Genomic DNA, 15,259 nt, shown 5'->3' on the forward strand with positions numbered 1-15,259 from the left:
AGATGACGAGAGTCCGGTAGCTCTTTAGGTTCTTAATTCCCAAAGAGCACGAGGGATCCAAAAAAATTCCATCATATTGTACATATGTTTGCAAATTTTTGGTTAAGTGCTGCTCTAAACACTTGTTTACATTGCAACAGAACTTGGGAGAACGGAGAACTATTCTTGATGATACTCCATGACATCACTGTAATTGTCCAGTACTGTCTAATCATCCTCTCCCACTAATTACCAACCTTTTATTACGTTTCTGGAGGTCATGCCATCACCATTTGCTGTGTACCCTGGCAAATTTTTCATCAGTTATTTTTGTGTTGAGATTTTCTAAATGAGTTTTTATAAAAACATTATCCTTTCAGGAAAATTCCATTCTTCCTTTATTAATTTTTTAATGTTTATTTATATTTGGGGCGGGAGGGCAGAGAGAGAGGGAAATACAGAATCTGAAGCAGGTTCCAAGCTCTGAGCTGTCCCCACGGAGCCCAAGGCAAGTGTCGAACTCAGGAGTGGTGAGATCATTCTTGAGCCAAAGTTGGATGCTTAACCGACTGAGCCATCCAGCGTCCCAGGAAAATTCCATTCTTAGGATTTTCTTTGAGTGTGTACATAGGGCCATAGGTAAATAACATTTATGGTATTTTCATACACTTAGATTGGCTTATATAATTTAAATGGGATTACATAGTCTATGTCTTCTCTAAATTTTTACTTATTAATTGAATGGTAAGAGATTTTTATTCAATTGGGATAGTAATATTTTATTAGTTATATACATTACAAATCTCTTCTTGAAGTTTATAGCATTGAGATCATTTTATGCCATGTATGTAAATCTTTTTTTAAACAACTATATAACATTCCATAATATGAGAGGCCAATTATTTTAACTGCTAATATAACTTCTTAGTTAAGAGCTCTATCATCTATTATCTTTTACTTTGGATAAAATATTTAATCCCTCTGACATTCTGCTTCATATTTAAAACAAGGAAAAATACTTCCTATTTTATATGGTTGTATTTGAGATTAGAGAATCGTGCAAATAAATTACTTCCAGAGCAGGATTTTTCAACCTCACCACTAATGACATTTTGGGTAGGATTCTTGTTGTGGGGGTTGTTTTGTGCATTGTAGGTTGCTTAATAGCATCTTTGGCCTCTACCCCCTAGATGCCCCGTCAGGAGAGGCAAACATGTCTAGACATTGCCAGATTCTGCAATGTCCCTCCCTGGAGTGGGGGACACAAATACATCCACTGAGAAAATCACCGTTGTAGAGAAGTGGTATCAAGTCCGCTTCATGAAGCTGGACATATACACAGCAAAGTTCTCTGGAATGATCTCTGCATGGACTACTTTGTGGGTGGCCCTTGCTGCAATTGCACCTGTTAGTGGCCATTAAGAAAGCTTGCCAGGCTTTTATGTTGGTGCCATTTTTGCACTGACACAAATAACAATGATTTCACAATACCACAATCGGTTACATAGATCATTGTGTACCTATATGAGCATATCTACCAGAGATATTCCTAGAGATGTTATCTTTGAGGAGAGAGGCAACACAGGGCTTGCAGTATTGAAATGTTGATACGTTCTGCTAAATCATCTTCCAAAAATGCTAGACCAGTTTACACTGTCATCTGTTGTACCTAAAAACACCCTTTTCGCCTAAATGTCCATCAACTGATGAATGGATAAAGAAATTGTGGTTTATATACACAATGGAGTACTATGTGGCAATGAGAAAGAATGAAATATGGCCATCCGTAGCAATGTAGATGGAACTGGAGAGTGCGATGCTAAGTGAAATAAGCCATACAGAGAAAGACAGATACCACATGTTTTCACTCTTAGGTGGATCCTGAGAAACTTAACAGAAGTCCATGAGGGAGGGGAAGAAAAAAAAAGAGGTTAGAGAGGGAGAGAGCCAAAGCGTAAGAGACTCTTAAAAACTGAGAACAAACTGCGGGTTGATGGGGAGAGGGAGGTTGATGAGGTGATGGGCGTTGAAGAGGGCATCTTTTGGAATGAGCACTGGGTGTCATATGGAAACTAATTTGACAATAAATTTCATATAATAAGAAAATAAAATAAATTCAAATAAAGTAAAATTGAGTAAAAAAAAAAGAGCACCCTTTTCCTCATATCCTCATCCATAGTGAATATTAACATTCTCTTTATATGAAAGCATACTTTATGAATTTTTAATTTTTTTCCCTAACTTACCTTATGTGGTTTACATGCACATAATCATTGCCCATTAATCTTTTTGTCATTAAAAGCTACACCTAAGGGGCGCCTGGGTGGCGCAGTCGGTTAAGCGTCCGACTTCAGCCAGGTCACGATCTCGTGGTCCGTGAGTTCGAGCCCCGCGTCGGGCTCTGGGCTGATGGCTCAGAGCTTGGAGCCTGTTTCCGATTCTGTGTCTCCCTCTCTCTCTGCCCCTCCCCCGTTCATGCTCTGTCTCTCTCTGTCCCAAAAATAAATAAACGTTGAAAAAAAATTAAAAAAAAAAAAAAGCTACACCTAAGTCTCCAATTACACTATTCAAGGGAACAGAAAAGCACAGAGATTAAATACAGCTAATACACAGGTTTCATGAATGTTAAAATTTTGCCATTGTTTCCTAAGACTTTCGACATTTTTCACGTAGTATTGAACCCCTCATGGTAGTCTTCCACAACCATTTTCTTTTCGAGGTCCTCAGATGTAACCACTGTTTTCAAATTTGCATATGTATTTTCCATCCATACTTTAATAATTGTATTAAGTAGGTATGCATCCGTAAAAATGTATAATAGCATTGTTTTCTATTATAAAAATTTGCAAAAAATGGAATGATACTGCACACATCTTTCTAGAACTTAGCTTTTTATAATCATACTTATACGTGTTTAATATACGTAGTAATACGTAAAAACACGTATTTATATCGTATTTTTGAGTTTTTTAATTTAATTTTTTAAAAATCTGGAATGCTTCATGAGTTTGTGTGTTAGCCTTGGGCCAGTCTTCTCTGTGTTGATGCAATTTTAGTGTGTATGCTGCTGAAGCGAGCACGTCTTGTCCACCCTTTAAACTGTACAGTTTGTATGCAGTATAGTTTATCCATTCTCCAATTGATAAATATTCATTCGCCTCCCCCTCCCCTTTTGTTTTTATATTTTGGAGTTATAAGCACTATAATAATGATCATCTTTTCGTGAGTTTGGTGTGCAAATGTGTGAGAATTTCTCTTGAGTGTGTACCTATCAGTAATATTTTGGCTTAGAAGATACACATCTTCATGTTTATTATATATTATCAAATTGTTCTTCATGGTGATTATAATACTTTTTCCTCTTGCCAGCTGTGTATTTTCCCACATCCATAGCAACAAACTCCTGGTATTGTCAGACTGTTATTTTTTCTTCTAATCTTTACTCACATTTTGGTAATTGGTAGAACAAATAGAAAAATTTGTTTTTAAAAATGGGAAAACTAAGAAATGCCACAACCCACTTTTTTTAACTGGCACTTGCGAAAATTTTATATTTAATACACATAGAACAGTAATCAAGCTAGATCATAAGTGAGGCTGTTAAAGTCTTCTCAGCAAATTTCAAATAACTGGAAACTTAATTGATGTGTTCTCTGGCAGCAGTGGAATTAATGGAAATCAGATACAAAATAATACCTCAAAATTAGTATAAAATTGTAAGTAAGACAGTACATTACCAAATAATGCATAGATCAAAGAAACACTCACAAGGGAACTTAAAAAATATTTTGAAATGAATGAAAATGAGAATACCATATCAAAATATATGGGATACAGCTAGGTAGTACTTATGGGAAAAGTTCTATCATTAAATACTCATGTCAGGAAATAAGATAGGAAAAGAAGAGCAAATTAAACCCAAAATTCGTAGAAGAAAGGAAATAATATATTTAAGAACAGAAATCATTGAAGTTAAATAAAGCAGAAAAAGTGGAGAAAAAATTTCTGGAAAGAACGATAAAATTGCTATTGATCAAAGTAAAAGAAAATGCAAATTATCAATATTAGGAATAAAAGGGAGACTCACAAAAGTTTCTTTGGAATTAAAATTATAATTATAATAAGGAAATATTATAAACCACTTCATGTCAAGAAAGTTTACAACATTACATGAAAGGGGCAAATCTTTGGAAGATACGTATTAACAAACTGACTTAAAAAACAATGCAGAACCAGGTTGCCTGGGTGGCTCAGTCAGTTGAGCATCCAACTTTAGCTCAGGTCATGGTCTGTCAGTTCATGAGTTCAAGCCCCATGTTGGGCTCTGGGCTGACAGCTTAGAGCCTGGAGCCTGCTTCAGATTCTGTGTCTCCCTCTTTCTCTGTCCCCTCCACCACTCACGCTCTGTCTCTGACTCTCTCTCTCTCAAAAAAAATAAACACTAAAAAAATTAAAAAACAAAACAGTGAAGAACCTCTGTGAGGCCCTAAATATAGTTTAATTGAACTTGTAGTTAAAATTTTTCCCACAAAGAAAATTCCAGGTCCAAAGGCCTTCATTAGTTAATGTCATCAACCATCTAAAGATGAAATACTACAGATTATTTCGAGTAATTTGAAGGGACACAGCGCTTACTGATACTTTTATGGGGCCAGCATTATCCAATATCAAAAACAGATAAAGATGATGTAAAGAAAAAAACCTACTGTGGAATCCAACAGAAACATAGACAGTAAAATTCTTACCAAATATGAACAGATCAAAGCCAGCAATATATGAAAGAATAATACGTCATGACCAGAAAGAGTTTATCCCAAGAATGCAAGGATAGCTTAACCTTAAAAATATCTATCAGTATCATTCACTGTATGAAACAAATGAAAGAGAAAAAGTATACAATAATGCCAGTAAATGCAGAAAAATAATTTAGCAAAATTCAACATTAATTTATGGTAAAAGTGCTCAGCAAGCTAAGACTAAATTGTACCTACCAAAAGCACTTAATGCACATCTACAAAAAAACCCCCAAAGAACAAAACCCATGGTTGACATTATTTTTCAACGTAGAAGACTGTATATTATCAGCAATAACACAGGAATGCCCATTTTGACCGCTTCTTTTTAACACTGCACTGGAGATCTTAACCAGTACTATAAGCAAAAGTAAATAAACTAAAAAATTAAAGACATGTGGATAGAACAGGAAGAGGTAGAATTGTCTTTATTTGTAGACAATGTGATCCCATACGTGGAAAATCCTAACGAAGCTGTGCAATACCTACTCAAACTAAAAAGTGAGTCTAGAAGGGTCACAAAATGTAATGCCAATTTACAATAAATGAGTGTGTGTGTGTGTGTGTGTGTGTGTGAGAGAGAGAGAGAGAGAGAGAGAGAGAGAGAGAAAGAGAGAGAGAGGGAAGGAGGGAGGGAGGAGGGAGGAAACGAAGCAAGGAGGAAGAAGAAGATATCAGTTCTTTTCTCCTTTGCCTCTAGCATTGTCTTGCTCACCCCTGTCAGGTCCAAATATTATTTAGCTTACTACACATGCAACTTGAATGCAATAGTCTTTCCCATATAGTCATTACTGATCAGAATAAAGTTGAGGCAACTACAACTTCTTTCTTAGATATCTATACAACCTCTGCTTGATCGTTTTCTTTTTTCAGAGGTATAGTTGGGCCCTGCCAACCTGCAGAGAAAAATTTGAGTCAGGACTTACAAAGCTAGATGGTACTTTTTCAACGTACGATGTTATTTATTATATAAATAAAAGTGTATTTCAACAATAAAGTTAAAGTGTTACCATTTTAAAGTTCTATAAATAAAATTGCTTAAAAACTCACTCTGTAGTAGGTAAGTATTAAGTATTTCTATTTTATGGCCTTTGAGGTCTGCTTTTAAATTTACTAAAAGTCTGTCTTACAGTAACTGTGTGTGTATATATATATACAGTTTATAATAACATAGGACAGATCCAGCTCACCATCTTGCATAGTGTCTTGATCCAGTTGTAAATGGACAGATTTCTATTCAGGGATCGTAATATATATATGTACATATATATATATATATATATATATACATATATATGTATATATATATGTATATATATGTACATATGTATATATATTTGTACATATGTATATATATTTGTACACACACACACATACACACACAAATATATATATGTACATATATATATACATATATATACATATATACATATGTACATATATACATATATATATACATATATATGTATATATATGTACATATATATATTTGTGTGTGTGTATGTGTGTGTGTGTGTATATATATAATGATATATAAACATGTATCATACAATTAGCATATATATTAACTAATATAACTGAATTTTAAAGTTTTGCATTTTTCTTCTTTTTATGTATGTGGAACAATAAATACGTTTATCCTTTCTCTTGGTACTTGTACTGAATTCCAAACGTTTTCTAGATGAACTTATTCAGTTTGAAATAATTAATCTCAGTTTGTCTGCAAGGGTGGTCTGCATTCTTACTAATTAAGAGTGTAATTCATTAAACCATGTGTCTTTAGCTCTTTAAAGCAATTTACTCTGACATATACTGAGTTAAAACTGTAATTCATATGTATTCTTTGGGTAGTTGTTGAATCAAACCTGAAGGGATTCATACCCATATATGGATTTGAAGTCTACATGTTGGATAAGTTGAATAAATAATAAGTCACAGATAAATTGCAAGACCAAAAGAAAGCATGAGGCAATGTTGTAAGTCTGTATTGTGTGGGTGGTGTGATTTTCAGGCCTCTGGTTTTATTTACTTTCTGTTAGAGATCCTTTTAACAGGCCTAGCAAAGGAAATATACCAGGATTTTATGTTGAATTGAAAATCGTAATTATCTAGAGATAAAGTACTTGAGACTCTGTAAGGTAGAGCACAGGAATAGTTCACTTTCTATAGAGATTTATAGTTGGGTGAAGTGCTTTCATGTATATCCTTTCATTTAATGGACAGGAAATGGTTATTTGTAAGATAGAAGAGAGTTGCTTCAATTTCACTCTTAATGTTGCCTTTGTCCTGGCTAAGCTTTATACAGACACTCACACCCATTTTTATCTGCCAGACATCAGCCCAGCAACTAAGGCTGAAAAGTGAACCAAGTTTGGCATGAGTGTTCTTTAAATCAATGAGTGGCGTTGAAGGAAGTTAATCCAGAGTATAGAATACATTCAAAAATGTTACAAAGCCTCCGTAGTAGTCCTTAGTAGTCCGTGAAGATCAGGCTCTTAATGTTACAATTGAGACTGTTTAGCTTCATTTCATAGTTCTGGTTTACTACCCAAATCAGTAGATAATAATTCTGATGTCATTATCATTTAAGGGCTAGCATGTATTGAGTGCCTATTATGAAAAGTCAAGTGTGATTTATACGCTTAATTACAGCAATTGGTGGGTCTTCTCATCTGAAAACTTATTACCAGAATAAAAAGAAAAGGTGGTGTGGCAGAAGGGAGGGGAAACAGTGCATCTTGAATTCTCTTTTCTGTACTGTTCCTTGGGTTCATCTCTCTCTGATTGGAAAGGTGTTAGTCTATAAGGTCCTGTTGGTAACCAAGGTGATCTTATCTCAGTAGCATGTGGTGGGACGCTCAATGAAGTCACTGTGAAGAAGCCCATTTCCAAACCTACTGGCGTATGGCAGCTTCAGTTTTCAAACAGAACTGCAAGGCACTTAAGCTTTACTTTTTTTTTTTTTTTAATTCAGTGATCTCAAAGCTTCCATTTTATCTTTTATGAGATTTTTTCAGGACCATTGGCTCATAGTGCTCTGGGTGGATGGACAGTTCAGTTATAATTCCCTGACACTGTTTTCATATCTTCTAGGAAGCATATTTTGAGTTATGCAGATGCCTTGGAAGCGTCCATCTTCTGTGATGGGGGGCTCTGGTACTATTATTTAGAATAGTTCATAGTGTTTGTTTTGAACATTGCAGTTGGTGAGAATTTTTTACAGGTTAAATTGTTAATTTCTTAGGAGCCATGATCAACAGATCTCAGTACTTTTTCTCTAACAATGAGAAAAATAAGAACCAGTGAAGTTATATTACTTGCTTAAGCTGACACAGGTTCCATCTGATGGAGCAGATACGGAGTTTGGCCTTTCAGTCCACATCTTCTGCTTTTTCCTTTACAATTAAGGTTTGTTCTAGATAGGTTGAATTATATAAAATTGTCAATACATGAATGTTTGATGTACAATAAAAAGCAATTTTATATGCTACAACTTAAAAAATATCCCAAACACCAAAAATCTCCATTTAGGAAAAGTTCATTTCACATGCAGCTAAAACAGTAATTGTTTTGAAAGCCTAATACTTAATTTACAGGGGAAAAAACAAACCTAAGTCATTACTAATTGCAATAGAATGCAAGAGCAAACACACTAGCTTATGGAGCTCCTTGGCTCCTTTACATTAAGGACTCAGGAGGCAGGCTGCGGTGTTTGAATCCAAGCTCCCCTATTACAATCCTACTGTGTGACCTTACATAACCACTCAGTGCCTCTGTATCTTCACCTTTTTTTTTTAATGTTTATTTTTGAGACAGAGGGAGAGTGCAAGTAGGGGAGGGGCAGAGAGCAGAGAGAGGGATACAGAGGATCCAAAGTGGGCTCTGTGCTGACAGCAGTGAGCCCGATGTGGGCTCAAACTCACGAACCATGAGATTACATGAGAATCTGAGCCAAAGTTGGGCACGTAATCGACTGAGCTACCCAGGCGCCCTGTATCTTCACTTTTTAAGATTCAGTAAGTTACTTGAATGCCTCACTGTAAGGGCTTTAAATGTGTTTATTAAGTGAGATGGAAATGAGGAATGGAAAATATTTTGGTCAATGCATTGAATAGTCATCTAGACTTTTTAAAATGTTACCTATTAGATATTTTTTAATTAATTAAATAAAGGAGGAATATTAAGTTAGGTTAACATAAGAAGTAGTATACCCATGTGCTATTTGTTATCAATTTGTTTAAACAGATCTGAAAGAAAACGTATACACCTACCCCTTGCATTCCAGGAAATGTCTGTTGGTTGATTGAGCAGTTAAATGAAGTTTCTCGCTAACATTCTTCCCCCCAAATTCCTTTCAAATTTTTAGTGCTAAAGTGGCCTCTAGGATCTGATTTCCAAAAGGGCTCTGACACTTCCCCATTCAAGTACAAATAAATGACACAGTGACTTCCCATGGCCAAGTGATCAAAGTAACTATAATGTACACACCCGCGGAGATGATGGGTTGATTTGCTTGTTTTCCGGTAACCTTCAATTTCCTATATGGCCTTCAAAAATTTCAGAAGAATGTGTAAGAAGCAGAAATGAAAAGAGAATGTGCATGGCTAGCCTGTTAGGGACTGTACTAAGTACTTTACAAGGTAAGAATAAATTCGTAATATTGAGTGAAAGGCACACAATTGAATGTGTGTGCTCAAATTTGTATGCTGAATGAAAGTGCTCAAATTCCTCTATTGAGTCTACCAAATAAAAATAATTATTTAAAATAATTTATTTCTGGTTTGTGAAAGATAAAATAAGTACTGGCCACATGGAATTGAGGTCTCGGTAGGTAATGAGATAAGAAAATCCCTAACCCTTCCAGTAAATCCGTGCATTCTGATGTGTCATTTCATCCCAGGTTACTGAGAGAATTCAGAGTCAACATTGAACCGCTGTGATTTTCTTTTAAAAACATGTATTTTATAACCATCTTATTCTTTTAGATTGACTCACATGGAGGTCATGCACGTTGTTGTCTAATTAGGAGAAGCAATTTTTTTAAAACATTAAAAATTTTCTTTAATGTTTATTTATTTTTGAGAGAGAGAGACAGCATGAATAGGGGAGGAACAGAGAGAGAGGGAGACTCACAATCCAAAGCAGGCTCCAGGCTCTGAGCTGTCAGCACAGAGCCTGACCCAGGGCTTGGACCCACGAATCACAAGATCATGACCTGAGCCGAAGTCGGGCACTTAACCGACTGAGCCACCCAGGTGCCCCCACTTTTCTTAAAAATTAAAAAAATTTTTTCATGTTTATTTATTTTTGAGAGAGAGGCAAACAGAGCATGAGTGGGGGAGAAACAGAGGGAGAGGGAGAATCTAAAGCAGGCTCCAGACTCCACACTGTCAGCACGGAGCTCGATGAGAAGCAATTTCCACTGCCAGTCTTGAACTCGACCTCTCCCTTCTGCACATGTGCAGGTATTTCTTTTTGGTGAAACTCCCAAGACACTGAGTATGCACATTTTCATTTGAGAGATAGTGCAAAATTGCTCTCCCAAGTGTTCATAGCAACTAATCTACCACCAGCGCTGTTTCAGAGTACTTGTTATTCCAGTAACCTCTCAGCCCTTGATATGCTCTAGTTTTACATTTGACTGTCATGTAACAGTGCACTCATGCCGTTTGTTGGAATTTTGAAAGTTACTAACCATGGTTCCATTCCTCTTTCTCTTTTTGTTTGTCTTCAGTGTAAAATATATATACCATTTACTCATTTAGATGTTAGGGTCTTTATGATTGTCATTTACAGAATCATTTTGATGCAGTCATATTTATTCCAAATGTTTTCTCAATCCAAAAGGTTTTGCATTTCAAAGTTTTCTTTTCAGAGTTTTGGATAGCATTTGTTTTCTTTTAAATGAGATATTGTGCAGTAATTTTTAAAAAGTAACTCATTAATCATTTCGGATATGGATATTTAGGTAGATTTCTAACTATTTAAATGAAGGTATCTTAAGAATACTAATATAAAACAAGGAGCGCCTGGGTGGCTCAGTTGGTTGAGCGTCTGACTTCATCTCAGGTCATGATCTTGCTGTTGGTGAGTTTGAGCCCTGTGTCGGGCTCTGTGCTGACAGCTCAGAGCCTGGAGCCTGCTTCAGATTCTCTGTCATCCTCTCTCTGCCTCTCTTCTGCTTGTTCTCTCTCTCTCTCTCTCTCTCTCTCTCTCAAAAATAAATAAACATTTAAAAAATAAAAAGAATACTAATATCAAACAAGAAAGAGATTTCTAGGAAACATTGTCATTCTGTCTTTGCCTCAGCCTATTCAGTAATTTTACTTCACAATTTGCAAGTGCTAAGAATCTTTAAGTACTTGCTTATTAACATTATCTTACTTTGCCCTCAGCAGCATTGGAAATAGCCACTCATGCTGTCTTTCCCTCTCAATACATGTTTTTATCACTTGCCATCCAGGACCCTATACCTCCCTGACTGTTCCTTCTTGGACCGCTTCTTTGATCATCATTCTTCTCTGCATCTTCCTAACAGATATGACCTAGTGTTCAGTCATGGGTCTTCTTTTCTGGTCTGTGTGCACTTAATCCGGGATCTTACCCAGTCTCATAGCTTAAATGCCAACTATATGCCAGTGATTCCAAAATAGGTAATTCTAATTTAGACCTCTCTGTTGAGCTCCAAGTCCAGCTATGTACTTGATATTTCAACATGAGGTCTAGTAGATAATATCAAACTTAACATCTTTCAAACTGAAGTGATCATCTCTTCCACTCCAACACCAGACTCTCCTCTTCTCACGTTATTCTTTTAAATCTTTTTTTAGTGTTTTATTTATTTTTTAAGAGAGAGACCAAGTGTGAGCAGGGAAGGGGCAGAGAGAGGTGGAGACAGAATGCAAAGCAGGCTCCGGGCTCTGAGCTGTCAGCACAGAGCCCGATGCTGGTCTAGAACCCACAAACTGCAAGATTATGACCTGAGCCCAAGTCGGATGCTTATCTGACTGAGCCACCCAGGTGCCCCTCCTCACATTATTTTTCATCCTATTGATGGTCATTTGGCAAAGGCCAAAAATCAGATTGTGGTCGTGAATTCCTTTCTTTCTTTCAGAGTGCACATTCAAACATTGTAAGCTCTTCCTTCTACTTGAGCTGCCAATAACCTCTCATCATGTCATGTCGCCTTTCTCCATCTGTAGTCTATCCTCAGTATAGCCACCAGAGTGAACCTTTTAAATAGGTCCAAGCTTGCTAATTGTGGTACTTGTAAAGACCATATATAGGTAGTGAAAATTTAAAATGTGAATGCAGGGTTGCCTGGTGGCTCATTTCGTTAAGGGTCCAACTTTGGCTCAAGTCATGATGTTGTGATTCATAGGTTCGAGCCCCATGTCGGGCTCTGTGCTGATAGCTCACAGCCTGGAGTCTACTTCAGATTCTGTGTCTCCCTTCTCTGTCCTTCCCCCCACTCACTCTCTCCCTCTCTCAAAAAAATAAGCATTAAAAAAATAAAACAGGAATGCAAAAGATACGCACATCTTCAGTGTAGTAGTTATCTCTTAGCAATAAGAGAAGGGATTTGGTTTTGGGAAGGTGTGTAGGCCCATTTCAACTGAATCAAGAAATTGTTATATTTTGGGGAGACTGGATGGCTCAGTTGGTTAAGCATCCGACTTCGGCTCAGGTCATGATCTTGCGGTTTGTGGGTTTGAGCCCCGCGTCGGCTCTGTGCTGACAGCTCAGAGCCTGGAGCCTGCTTCGGGTTCTGGGTCTCCCTCTCTCTGCCCCTCCCTGACTCATTCTCTCTCTCTTTCTCTCTCTGTCTCAAAAATAAACATTAAAAAAATTGTTATATTAAAAAAATTATCTGTAGTACATACGTGTTAACATTTGTTAAATACTGGGAATGGATTCCTGGGCACTCTATTATCCTATATATTTCTGAAAGTTTGAGGTATTTCATAGTAAAGAATGATTAATAATAAATAAAAAACGCCTCCCCTCTTGTTTTCCTAAACCAGTCTGTAGCAGGTTCTTAATGTGTTACTTTTCTTATAGTCTGTTATTTCAACTCATCCTATATGCTAGACATTTTTTATTGAACATTCACTTCCGTACTTAAAAGTCATAGAAAATCAAAGATAAGAATGACATTTTTTTAAAAATTTTTTTTTTCAACGTTTATTTATTTTTGGGACAGAGAGAGACACAGCATGAACGGGGGAGGGGCAGAGAGAGAGGGAGACACAGAATCGGAAACAGGCTCCAGGTTCCGAGCCATCAGCCCAGAGCCTGACGCGGGGCTCGAACTCACGGACCGCGAGATCGTGACCTGGCTGAAGTCGGACGCTTAACCGACTGCGCCACCCAGGCGCCCCAAGAATGACATTTTTAAACTAGAGAGCCTCCAAGTAAAATGAGAAGATCAAGACAGATTTCATATCACAGATGGTTATGGTAACTGGACATATAGAGAGAGGCCATGAGCGTATTTGTCATATATTTGAAAGGGGATAGATGCTTAAGGTGTAGAATCAGGACTCATGATTTCTGAACCTTTTATGAAAATATTTCTGAGACTTACTCCTGTCCATTGGAGGCCTGGATTGCTTCAGAGCAGTGACTGCTGTGTTAGTGACTGAAGTGCATAAGCAGAATATTAAATATTTATCAAAGGTGTTGATGGATGATTTCTTCTGTGGGTGGAATTTGGAACAAAATGACCTCTGATTTCTGGTTTGGATATGCTCTTGTTTATAAATGTCTTTTTTAAGACGTGATGCATGGACATAATCTTCCTGATGTGGTTTGGTATATGCAGAGTGCATTGGATTTCCTGCTTCATACCATACCTTTTCAGCTCTATAGATGTATGACCTCTGAAAGTAACCTCTCTTAAGTCAGCCTGATAATTACAGTAGCTTTTTGAGCCTGTGTTCTCACTGATAGGACTAAAGAGTGGGTAGGGAAAGGTGGGGAGGAAAGACACTCAAATGTCTTCTTTTAGCATTGCTGAGTCCCAGATTGGCATTCGGGCATCTTGAGGGTAAGAAACAGGCCATGTAAAGAAGAACATTTTTGGTACAAGATTTATTTTTCCCTGTGAGAGGGTAAAACACCAATATAATTTCTTAAATATTACTTCATGCCATTCAAAATGGGAGTGGGAGAGAATATTTGATTTTCCTGTGGATCCTAAATGGAAAAATAATAACACACTTTGCTGATGTGCATGCAAATGAGAAGGATGACTTAAAATCAGAAGGACAACTTGATGTGTCCTGATAAACCCTTCATAAAGTGAAAACGTCATGAGTCAAAAATGCTCATGTAAGGTTAGTACACTTAACGTCCCAAACATCATCATTTAGGCTAGCCTACCTTAAATATGTTCAGAACACCTCCACTTGGGAAAATAAATACATACATACATACATACATACTAAAATAAAATAAAAATAAAAAAATCTAATACAAAGTGGATTTTGTAATATTATGTTGATTCTCTCATGTGATTTATTAAATAGTGTACTAAAAGTGAAAAACAGAATGGTTCTGTGGGTGGAGAATGGTTGTAGGCACGTTGGTTGTTTACCCTCGGGATGGCGTGGCTGACGGGCCCCTGGGATCCTCGTGCTGTCTGGCCTCACTGGAGAGCGTCATATGCATGTCGCCAGCCCAGGAAAAGATCCAAATTCAGAACGTGGGGTATGGTTTCCACTGAACGCTCCTTACTTCTGCACCATCGTCAAGCTGTATAATCCTAAATCGAACCGTTGTAATTTGGAGACTGTGTGTCTTATCAAAGATACTTAAGACTGTCTGTTTGAAAACGTTCAGTACGCTGCTGTATTTCCTTCATCTGGCACATTAGCTGATGCATCGTATGCACTCAGTAAATGTCAAATACATTCATTATTTTATTTATTTGACCTTTAGTTGAATCCGGAAGAGAAGTTGCAGCACATTTTCCATGTCTGTGAGTACCAGTGCGAGGGCCCTTGAGTAGTTTGCTCCACTCATCTTGTTTCCATGGTAAACTGAATTCGCATCCACTCCCTGGGGGTATGTAGGAGGTTGGCAACGTCTCCGTTAATTGTGAGGTCACCAGTAAGACCTGGCAGTGATGAGTGCTTCCCCACATCACAGCTGTGCAGCTTCCTCAGTGGTCTCATTCGGTCGCGCTTGAAGCGCATAACTGGGCTGGAATCGCATGAGATAAGTGAGGACTCATCACCATGGTGAGTGGGTCTGCACAATCACCAAGTGACTAACCCTTTAATAACCAGGTGTATCACTGACTATACGCGCCAGCTCCTTAAGTGCTAGGGTGAGCCGCAAGCTGGAAGCCAACTTCAAAAAACCTCCGTAGGGCAAGCAGAGTTAGTTAACAAACTCAAATTCTCCTCATGACTCAACAAAATGAAACATGTAAAATTCTCTTATTTGCTACAAAACAAAAGTCATGTTGTTAGGCTTTGGGG

The 15,259-nt window shown here is 37.2% G+C and overlaps 1 protein-coding gene and 1 pseudogene across 1 annotated transcript in view; one reads left to right on the forward strand and one right to left on the reverse strand.

The window, feature by feature from the left end:
- ADAMTS19 (ADAM metallopeptidase with thrombospondin type 1 motif 19) overlaps positions 1–15,259 on the forward strand; it is a 248,895-nt gene that overhangs the window by 20,861 nt on the left and 212,775 nt on the right. The gene's annotated exons all lie outside the window — the stretch shown is intronic.
- Positions 2,964–3,059, reverse strand: LOC124523489 (uncharacterized; annotated as a pseudogene).

Source organism: Lynx rufus, unplaced genomic scaffold (genome assembly GCF_022079265.1).
Source record: "Lynx rufus isolate CCGP_SWC_20201006 ecotype Redwood Valley unplaced genomic scaffold, mLynRuf1.p SCAF_1, whole genome shotgun sequence".
In the NCBI taxonomy this organism is placed as follows: Eukaryota; Metazoa; Chordata; class Mammalia; order Carnivora; family Felidae; genus Lynx; species Lynx rufus.